This window comes from Clarias gariepinus, chromosome 8, assembly GCF_024256425.1.
Source record: "Clarias gariepinus isolate MV-2021 ecotype Netherlands chromosome 8, CGAR_prim_01v2, whole genome shotgun sequence".
Classification (NCBI taxonomy): Eukaryota; Metazoa; Chordata; class Actinopteri; order Siluriformes; family Clariidae; genus Clarias; species Clarias gariepinus.
Window position 1 is genome coordinate 21379788 of NC_071107.1, and position 11634 is coordinate 21391421.

At 37.0% G+C, this 11634-nt stretch overlaps 1 protein-coding gene across 2 annotated transcripts in view; it reads right to left on the minus strand.

Annotated features, from left to right (window-relative positions):
- The window catches only part of lzts2a (leucine zipper, putative tumor suppressor 2a), a 53439-nt gene extending 43120 nt beyond the window's left edge, over positions 1 to 10319 (minus strand). For both annotated transcript variants that reach the window (XM_053502814.1, XM_053502813.1), the window contains exon 1: positions 10207 to 10319. The gene's annotated coding sequence lies outside the window, so the exon portion shown is untranslated. The remainder of the gene's footprint in view (positions 1 to 10206) is intronic.
- Positions 10320 to 11634: the final 1315 nt, after the last annotated feature.

Sequence of the window (11634 nt, forward strand, 5' to 3'; positions counted from 1 at the left end):
GAACCCAAGCAGAATATAATGATGAGACTCTTAGCCACAGTAAAACATTTGCATGGTGCAAATCTTTTAAAGGTCAAATATCCATGAATGACGATCCCAGCCAAGGTGGCTCTGAGCCCACTGCAGTCATTCCCATGAACATTAAGCAAGTAGAACGAACACCTGATCATTAAAATTGATGGATAACATGTAGCCAACTTCTAAATGAGACATCTGTCTATTGGAACTGTACATGCAATCATTCATGAATGCCAATTGTACATTACAGGAATTCAGCTGGGAGTTACCTCCACATCCCCTGTACAGTCGTGACATTTCCACATGTTTGAGCCATTAAAGGAGTTCCTGGGAGGCTAGCAGTTAAGACATAAAACAGGCAATCTGATCATGGCTCTGACATACTAATGCAGTTCTCCTAGTGTTTCACTAGGGCTTGGATATATAGTGGGAGATTATATAGAGAAATAAAGATTTTAAATAAAGGTTTTACTCTCATTTCTGTGCTTTGTTATTCCGCACTAAAAAGTGGACAGTGTGTGTATATCATAGTATGACCTTTCTACTTATCAGTCACATACTGACACCTTTAATTCAGACCTTCAGGTCCTCACTCTACACACACATACACACAGGCCCTTATTCTTGGCATGTGTAGAAGTCCTCAACAGAACAGCAGCATCATCCAAAATCAATCTTTCAAAATACACAGAGGAGCCAGAATGTCAAACAGCACGAAAGAAAAATAAACCAGAGATATGGCTCCGGAAATTTGTTTTGAGCTACTCTGTTTAGCATTACAACTATGACATGGTGATTTGAGCCTGGGAACTCTCAATTTCACACAAACTATGCTGTAAATCTAATCCTCTGAAAGTGTAATGTGGACAAGCTGAGGTGAATCGCCTGCATGTGCACTTTCAGTAAAGAACAGGCCAGCAGTTTGGATGAAAAGAGTTACTGCAGAGCTAGAACTAAACTTTGGAGCTTTCAAGCATAACTGTTAAAACACAGCTATTCAAAAAGGCCATTCTTTGGGGGCTCTACAGCAAAGGAGCAAAACACAGAGGTGAGGGGGAGGGAGGACTGTGTGAGACAGGGATGTGGCTAAAAGTCACATAATTCATATCTGACAAATGTGATTAATCTATATATCTGGGCATTTCATGTTTATCTGTAAGTTTCAGAGGCCAGTTTCTAATTGAGACAGAGTATACAAGAAGGAGGAACTAATGAGGCGTTAGTACCAAAGCTGTGGGTCAGTTAGTAGCACATGTTGGACGCAGGAGGAGGGCAGAGCACTGCAGGGCGTCTGACACTCTTCCAATAAATTCCATCCACAAACAAAGAGCACTCTATGAGCCCCTAAATTGTGTTGAAACTGGTTTATAATACAATAAACACAATTTAAGTATAACCAAAAAAAAAAACTTTAACTCTTCCAAGATTTATATTTTATAGCTTTACAATGACAGGGAGGTACAAAGTGTGTGATGTATCAAGGCTTTGTTTATATATTCATCCTAGGGTCAAGTCCTCTTTTGGGAAAATTGGACATGAGGCAGAATACAACTTGGATTTGATGATCTGGGTTTTGTAACATAACTTATTGTTATACCTTGTTATTCTTCTTATATCTCATGCTATGGGATATTTAATGCAACATGAAAACTAACTTTGCTAATACTGTATAGGCCACAATTTGGGAAAAACTGGGCTTTTCTGAAGCTGGACTGAAGTTTTTCAGTGTTAGTTTTCACCAAACTGTTTATTTTATTATTATTATTATTTGAATTTGACCAGAAATGCAGTTATCAAAAGTCACACCAGAAACAACCCAATGTGTGCATTTAATCTGGACATGCTTATGAGTGCATGCTTTATTGTGATCCACACTACTGGAAATCTGTATACCAACCCAACCATTAAGCAAAAGCTCTGTGATCTACATGCAGAACTAGAAATTACTGCAGCTGTGCATATTTGAATCACAATAGCTTGAATTGTAGGAGCCACATTTACCAAAAAGACAATATACATGTCCCTATCTATACACAATGTCTCAGTGTGTGCCAGAGGATTGTAAGTAAGGAAAAATGTAAGTTCCATTTATTTCACTGGCATTGTCTCCCACTCATTACGCATAAACACTGCCAAGTCTGTGTCACATCAGAGCATTCCTCTCTGAAAGCATGATAGTTACAGAGAGATGTTGTTCTGAAACAGAGGCATGCGCAATGTTGTTATAATGGAACACACTAAGGGCCCTGTTCATCTGGACCACCTTGGCCCTGGGAGAAATTGCCTGCTTTGCCACCATAACTGTTGTCCATGACCTTGTTAAACATCCACAGTGGCTTGGGAACAGCGATGAGGTCAACAAGGTCATCATTATCATCTGCAGCCACTGGGTAGCAATTTGGGCTTTAGTGTGAACGCACACACCAAGTTCACGCTGTATGTCAAAGGGTCACACTGGGCCCCAGACAGTTGAAGACCATGCTAAGAGCAATGCTGAAACAACAAGCTCATGTTACAGCACTGATACAGAGGAGGACATCGGTTAGACACATTTTTCCTCGATCTACTGAACATATGCCATGCAGCTGCTAATATTAATAAATTGAACACTTAACACGCACTCATACACGCAAAAAATATTGGACAAAATACAGTAAATTACAGCGGTGTATTTTCCCTATAAAAATGCCTTTTGAAGGCTGAAGTATGAATGAATTCCATAACATTTAACTTTAAGTATAATAGTACTGTATACTCATAATGTTCTAGATTCTATAGATGAGTGAGAATTTTGGCAAAGCCCATCAATTTAAGCTCTCTTTGTACATATACTGAACTCTCTGTAGAGCTGTTTGCAAACTTGCCATTTCTTAAATGCATTCCTCTCCTGTACAAATCTTTATTCTCCTAATTACAAGGCAGCGGAGGTCATACATAAGCTGAAGACAAGCAACACTCTATGCAAGTATATTAGTGCCAAAACTCTTCAAAGCAAAATAGCAGGTTGCATTACATGAACTGAAAAAAACCTGTTGCAATAAAAATGTTTGATTTTTTTCTGCATTGCAATTTAATCTGAATTGAAAAAAATCCGTAGAGCATTTACAATGTTTGAAATTTTTTGTGGTTGTATATTTCAAGTAAAAATGTAATTCAAGCATTTAAAATTCAATGCAAAAATATTCAAGTTACTAAATTGCAGTTCAAAAATATTTTCAAGTGTTAAAAATACAATCTTTATTATTTTTCAATCTTACAAATTCAGGTAGACAAAATTCAGGTAATAAAATTACTTCCTGCTCCCTGTGCAGTCTACTTCTCAGAAACTACTTACTGATTGGAACGCAGCTCTCTTAACTAACAGGCTGGGTTGCCAGTCTGCCGTAAACACTATATTCAAAGTAAAGCCAGCGCTCTTTCATTCCCACGCGAAAGCGATGGGAATGTACAGTCACATTCAGCAACAAGAGGGGATTAATTTCCTCAGCAGCAGCAACAACATACGTTTACACTTTGTTAAATTTATATTGCTTATAAATAAAGGTAACCATAAAAACTTTGTAATTAAGAAAACGTAAAGTGTGGATAGTACGGTTTAATGTCAGTCTTTTTTTGTCACAAATTATTTTATGCAACGCAATTACAACATTTCAGTTTAATATTTAGTATGAAGTCATAAGTCTTTATGTAGTTGTTTTAGCAGTTAGTAGTATATATGTATGTGTGACTGTTTCATATATGTGTACGCAAGTGTTTCATATGTGTGTGCATAAGTAAAGGTTGATTTAATATTTTTTGTATACTGTACGGTGTAACAAACTCGCTACTATTAATATTAAAACAACTGCCTGTTACAACGGCGCCTCATAAATACCTTTCGCACTGTGACTTTGTCACATATAAAATTGTACATCAATGGCTGCACTGCACTTAACCCCATTTCTCTATTTTATTGTAATTTATATTTTTTTATTTATATCCTTTTTAGATCTCTTGTAGTTTTTGTCCATCATTGCACTAGTAACTCTGGTCGGTTTTCACATTACCCTGTGTATACGGACTGTTTGTAAGATATACAGTGTACAGTCTATAACCTGTCTTACTGTTATTGTCTCTAAAGCTGCTGGATATCTGGAATTTGCTTTGAATATAGCGTTAACGGCAGAAGAGTCATTTTAACCGTTTATTGTGCAACTGGCAACCCAGCCTGTTAGTTAAGAGTGCTGTGTTCCGATCGGTAAGTAGTTTCTGAGAAGTAGACTGCATATGGAGCAGGAAGCACACTTTAAAGTACACTGCGGCACGAACAGCAGCAATCAGCACTCCACTGCTCTTCCTGTGATATCCCGGATGTGAAGACCTGAATTTTAGCGATGTGAATTTTAGCGACCTGAATTTTGTTCCCTGAATTTTGTCGACCTGAATTTGTAAGATTGAAAAATAATAAAGATTGTATTTTTAACATTTGAAAATATTTTTGAAATGCAATTTAGTAACTTTAATATTTTTGCATTGAATTTTAAATGCTTGAATTACATTTTCACTTGAAATATACAACCACAATAAATTGCAGTGGCAAAAATTTCAAACATTGTAAATGCTCTATGGATTTTTTTCCATTCAGATTAAATTGCAATGCAGAAAAAAATCTAACATTTTTATTGCAACAGGTTTTTTTCAGTTCATGTAATGCAACCTGCTATTTTGCTTTGAAGAATTTTGGCACTAATATACTTCCATACACTCCCAATTACGCACAGGTCCGGAACTCAGGAGTGGGCTTGAACAGTGAGAGTAGAGATATGTTAGGGGCACAGCAGAGAGCATAGCGGGAGAGAGAAAATATTCAGGCACAGACAGTGAGGAGCCTGTCTCATAGCGCAACTCATGCAACACGTAGAGCAACAGTCTAGGATGTGAAAGCAGTTATGAGAAGATATCACATAGTGTCTCACTTTCCTGCAGTGGGGAAAGCACGCAGATTTCATGAATATGGTCCACAAAATCAAGTCAGGCACAAACCTGACACACATTTCATAATGTTTTCCTTTTAGAGCACATTGCGTGTTCCTGAAGTGCCACTTGATAGTGCAGATTCCTGCATAATGAAAAGCAGGCCATGCTTAAGATTGCCAACAGTGGTCTCTCTCTCTCTCTCTCTCTCTCTCTCACTCTCTCTCTCTCTATGCACTCTCTCTAAGCACTTTAAGCTTGACTTTGGAGATATTAATGCTAGGGTTATGTGAATTCAATATTTAAATGTATTTTTGCAATATTTGGCTTAACACTAATACAGCTTTCATAAATATCTCAATACAGAGCAATGATTAAAAAAATAAACTTCCAAAGGCCCTAAAGCTTCAAAACCATAATACAGTACATTAGTATTCAATGTTCAGCTCACTATATATGTATAAACACTGCTGTAACTCATGATACCTTGTGGACAAGATAACAAAATGGGACTCCAAAGCAGTTAATTACTTAGTGCATACAAATTATCAGGATGCAAACAACTTATAATTCTAATTTCAAGTAAGGCACTAATCCACCCTTTTTTTTTAACAGACATACATTTAGAAAGAAGCACTAAGTAACAGGAATGTTTCACTTTGTAAGTTTGCATAAAAATATGAAGTTAATTAGGACTTTTTCTTACAAAGATATTAGTGGACAATGAGCCAAAAAGACAATGAACCAAAACTGTCACACAAAGTGCCCTAAATTCTCAGCAATACTCTGTCTTTAAAAAAAAAAAAAGAATTTAATTGTTAAAATTAATGATATAAGACAATATTAGATATTCTGGTACATATGGCTATCTTATTAAAAATATAATATACTTTATCTGCTAAAACAATTACTCCCAAGTATCAGGAGAAAGAAAAAGTTCCTACAGCTTATTTTCATTCCATACACAGGAATAAAAAACCTCAGGGCCTTGTAGAAACTCTGGTGCTGGTGGATATTTCTGTCTTCATGTTCATTTTAGTAAGTAAGGATGTGACCATGCAAGACTGTAAGACAGTTTGTCATGTCTTAGTTAGAGTAACTTCATAAGTGAACATGAGGAGTACACTGTCTGGCCAAAAAAATCCCTGTTTAGATTAAAATAGGAAAATATTTAAGAGGCTTTAATTGGATAATTAGCTGGGAACAATTATTTAACCCTAACGGATGCAGTAAGCAGCTTTTAATTTCTTAAACAACTGATAGAAACAGAAGATGCAGCCTGTAGTCATGGTAAAGATGTTAGTGTGTTTCAGAAAGGTTGAATTATTGGCCTGCATGAAGCAAAGAAAACAACTAAGGAGACTGCGCTGTACTGGAATTTGGTTAAGAGCGGTCCAATGTATTATTATTATTACTACCTGGAGGTATAGTGTTGATCCGTCAACTAAGGTCATGTGGTGTGATGAATCCAGATTGACCCCATTCCAGAGAGATGGGTGTGTCAGGATAAGAAGAGAACACATGAAGCAATGCACCCATCATGCATAGTAGCCACAGTACAAGCGCCTGGAGGCAGTGTTATGATCTGGTGATCCTTCAATTGCCCATGTCTCGGCTCAGCAATGTTACGTGGCAATAAAATAAAAAGTCAGCAGATGACCTGAATGAATTGACTGACCAGGGTATTGCATCAATGGTTTTTATTTTTCCTTGATAATATGGGGATATTCCTGGATGACAATGACAATATTTATCATATATATATATATATATATATATATATATATATATATATATATATATATATATTTCAAATTTAAAGAATCAGTAAAAGAATCCCTCGAAATTCCTGACCACAACTCTAATGAAAGCCTTTGGAATGTGCTAATGGAGAATATATGGACTGATTGAACTCTCCCATCATCAATAAAATATCTTGATCAAATATTAAAGCTATAGTGTTATGACATTGTAAAAGGTTGTTGAAAAATTCCATATTATAATTAAAGCTGAAGACGATCCAGAGAAAGATTAGTGTAAGAAACTTTTTTTCCAGGCAGTGTATATGACAACTTCAGACACCACTCTCTGCAGACACATAAAAAGGACAAAATCACGCTACTTAAACTGCTGCAACGTATTCATACTGTATTTGAATCAGACCAACTCATTTTATTTCCCCAATGATTTTATTACTTATTTACTGTATCATTAACTGGCTAATAAAATCAAATACAAGTGGTGTTTTTTAACTCAAGCCATCTTCAACTACCTTTACAAAAAGAGACACTGCATCAGTGTATCCTTTAACCTTAAAGCTCTGAGCATTTTAGCCATTATTTGTTTTGCTATTATTTTTTAATTAAACATATATAGGGTTTAAGATTGTGCACTACGGAGTGCTATATCAGCCCTAAATAGACGAATATGCTAATTTTGAAAGTTCTACATTTTTAAGACACCATTCCCATACTTTGTTAGTATATTTACCCTTTATAAAAGCAATGATAACTTTTGTTTTACCTGACGAATCCAAAAACCCAAATACACAGTTTGAAGCCTAAAGCCTCCTGGTTAACACATGCCAGCAACGCTTCCATACAAGCACTTTTTTTTAAATCATCATAGACCTTTGCTGTGTTGCTGGCATATATCTGTGCTGCTTGAGCTTTAGGCTCTACACACACAGGCCAAAATATTACAAATGAGAAAAAGAGGAAAGGCTTACAAAAAGGTCCAGCCAGTTTCATACATCTTTTGGCATACAGGCATATCAGCATGCTCCAATGATTAATTCCAAAATGTAAGGTATACAAAAGGTCTAATAAAGGGTTTTTACTTGTTTTTAGTATTTCTTAAACCTTACCTTCAGTCCCTTGCAAGTTGAGAGTTTAAATATCTCCAATATAATTTCACCATAGTGAAATTTAACCCATATTATATTATACCCATATGCAATGTGAAGTTAATATGTGCATGAAGAAGGAAAGTTACATGATGGCTTTATGTCAAACATATTTTTGGTCAGTGTTTCCACAAACCTGCACATTCCTGGTTCAGAAATGGTTTTGTCTGTCATCCATAAACACTAATTAATCCACCTACTTCAACTGTAAAAACTGTTCCAAAATCAGCTAGATTGTGCCTCACTCAATATGTACAGTACAGTAGGCTTAAATATACATAAGCTTCCTTCAAAAGTTAAAGATTCAAGGTGCATTGCAGCATTGTGACCCACTATATTGTATGTTTAAACATAATAACTTTACTTATCAAATGATTCGAAGAGATTCTTTTCTTTTTCCACAGCCTGAACCGTGTCCATCCTGAATAAAAAAGAACAGCCCAAACAAAAAACTCCTAATGGACATAGCTGAGAAAATCAATGGGCTTGTAAACTGATGCTAGGCTGCAGAAGCCCCTTTCACACAGCCTGTTCACGGCAGGACTGTTGTAGCTTCATTACTCCTCATCGTTGTGTATAAAGGAAAAGAGCCAGAACTTAGGTCACTGTTGTTGCACCTTTAAGTCATCCACATTGGGGTCAGGTGGATTACTTAAGGCAAGCATTTATACATGATCACTGTATGAAAGTGATCAATGATTCTTATTATTCACTTTAAGGGAGAGAAGAAACAGAGGATTTGGTAAGGGACAGTTTACAGCATAGCTGTTTAAATGCATGTAAAAAACAGGGATTAATTTGTTTCATCAATTTTGCACCAAATTAAACTGTAAACGTATAATAAAATTGTCGTTTCTCCAGCTGCTCCCATTAAACAGACCATGAACTGATCCGCACATTTGACTTGACTTTAATTTAACCTTCTTATTTTTATCTGGGCTCAAAGGGAGCACTAAGGATGGCCTGCAACCTAGGTTGTGGATGGGTTAGGGAAATTGGCTGAGACCAAATTCAGACCTTCCACACGACAGGCGAGAGAGAGGCTTCTACAAACTTGTAGGTTCAATTCAATTAATTTTTTTTATGTAGTTCTTTCAACCATGGTCATTATGCAAAGTAGCTTTTACAGAATCAAAATAAAAATTAGTAAAAGGAGTATGGAATGATAAAAAAGTTATTTTACCCTTTTGAAAATACTAACATTTTTTTCCACAACTATAGGATACCTCTTCTTAGAGATATGTGGTTGTTTAAGAAATTAAAACAACTCACTGCATCAAATGCTGTTAAGAGAACTTGTACCTGCTTTGAAACAATCAAAGTCTCTTAAGTATTTCAAAATATAACATCAACTGCAAACAATTCCTGCTATACGTTATCACCCAAACGAGGACTCCTTGTTTAGTCTGGTTCCTCTCAAGGTTTCTTCCTATTGCCATCTCAGGGAGCTTTTCCTAGCCACCGTCGCCCTCGGGTTGCTCATCGGGACAATCTAATCATTTTGATTCATACACATTCACATTTCATACAAATTCCCATAATTTTCTTTCGAATGGCAATAACAATTGTTAAAGGAGCAATACAATTATTTAATCCCAACAATGCCTTTTTTTAAAAAATATTGAAATAACCGACATATAGTTTCCAAAAAAATCATCTAACTTTACAGACCAAAATAAAGTAAAAGCTGAGCAATGTTGCTCAGAAGAATGGGTCCAGATGTGCAAAGCGGACCTGGGGGGGGGGGGGGGGGGGGGGCAAAATCTTTCGCAACCAAAAAATTCTTTTGTACCCTCAAATATTAGATATATTGAGTGCATACAGTATATTGTGCAAAAAAGGTTGTAATGTTGAAAGTACTACTGGGATAAATACATCTGCACTACGTCTCCAATAAAATAACGTAACAAAATAAAATCTAACAAAAGGAAGAATCACGAAACGTTATGCAAAGGAGAAAACAGAGACACAGAACACTGTTCTAGTTTCAGCCAAAAGTGCTTGAAGTGCTCTTAATAGTCTTTACACCCGAACACAGTCGCACAGTGACCCCCCTCCACACACACACACACACACACACACGAATAAGTGACAAAACCAATTTACGCCGAATTATTAGCGACCGCGTTAGCATGCTTTATTACACAGTATTTAACGTGAAACGCCTTACAAACTCGCGTTAAATCTAAACCCTGTCTAACACGGAACAACGTCTGCTACAGCTCAAAGTTAAAAACTACTTAACAAACTAGCTTTAACCCTATCTATTGCGTTATATCCGATATTTAACCATACAGGACAGTTTAACAAGTCAACAACAGGAAACTTACCGCACGCTACAGAGACGCTCCGACGCGCAGAATTCCCAACACAACTAGAGCGCGTTTCAGTCCCGGCGCTCGGCTCGCTTCCCTCCTGTCGTGTCGAGTGGCGGAGAAGCTGCAGCACGGCCGCATCCTCTGTACTGCACGCTCACTCTTTATGGAAAGCCATTAGTGTCTATACTTCTGAAACCTCAAGTCCATACACATCTATTGTCGGGTCATGCTCCAAACTCCGCCCCTTTCTCTGCTCTTATAGACCTTTTGCATTGTCACGACCTACAGTCGGCGGTGATGTAACCATCCTACTGGATTCCAACCGCCGTTAAACAACAACAAAGAAGAAGAAGAAGAAGAAGAATTCAATAAAATTTTATTTGTATAGCGCTTTTAACAATTGGCATTGTCTCAAAGCAGCAAAAGAAATGATCACAATCAGAAGAAAAGAAGAAGTAATCACCATTCAAGAACTAGGGAGAGTAGAAGGCAAAGCATAGTCTTAGGTAGAAGGTAGCATTTCATGTTTTTTGTTTGTTCGTTTGTTTTTGGGAAGACTGGACTGGAAAGTCGGCTTTAAAAGACAGGGAAGTTGAGGATAGGTGAGATCTATAGGCAACCAAAGGTGTGGAGCGGTACTAAGAGGGAACATGTAAAGAAGATAAAGTGTGTAGAAGTGCCAGATGCTGAATTTGCGAGTTCGAGGTACAGAACAATGAGGACAGTATTAAGGAGGAAAGCTTTAGACTTGAGAAGGCTGGGCTGGAAAATCAGCTGTAAGAGGTCTGCAAGGTGAGGGAGAATGAAACCTACAGTTGCCAGTAATGCAATCTATTGGATTCCAAGTGCCATTAAACAACGAAGTAGAAGAAGACGTCATGATGTTGTTTGGCACTTCCGGACATCAAAATAGACATTATTTAAAGGATTCCAGTGTAAAACAAATACATCCGCAAATTCCCCACAGTCATTTCTATAAATTAGTACTATACTGAAACGTGGATCTTTCCAGTTGTGCAGTAGGGTGTACTAACAGTGAAAGCATGGATAATATTTTATTCTACTGTATACAAAAAACATGAGCTGTGATCAGATCAGCTAGTAGTTCCCTGCAAAGTCAACTGCACAGGGTGTCCAGCCCATGTTAAGTCTGATTCCAAACAGCGGGAAGCGAAACTGCTCTGTTCAAAAGGGCCAAATTAAGGCATAAGCCCAAGCTTAAACAATTATGCTGTTAATGCTAACACAATCTTATCTTAAGTTAAGTAGCAGAGCAACTTTTAACAAAGTTGTTTAGAGTGTCTAACATGGCAGGGGCAGCTGGTTTGCAGTTAAACTACAAGTTAGAGCCATTATTCTTTTTTCAGTACCTAAGGAGTTTGCTTGTTTGCTTTTAACTTTCCATTGTTTTGCATCCAGCTAAAACTGTCACATAGTCAT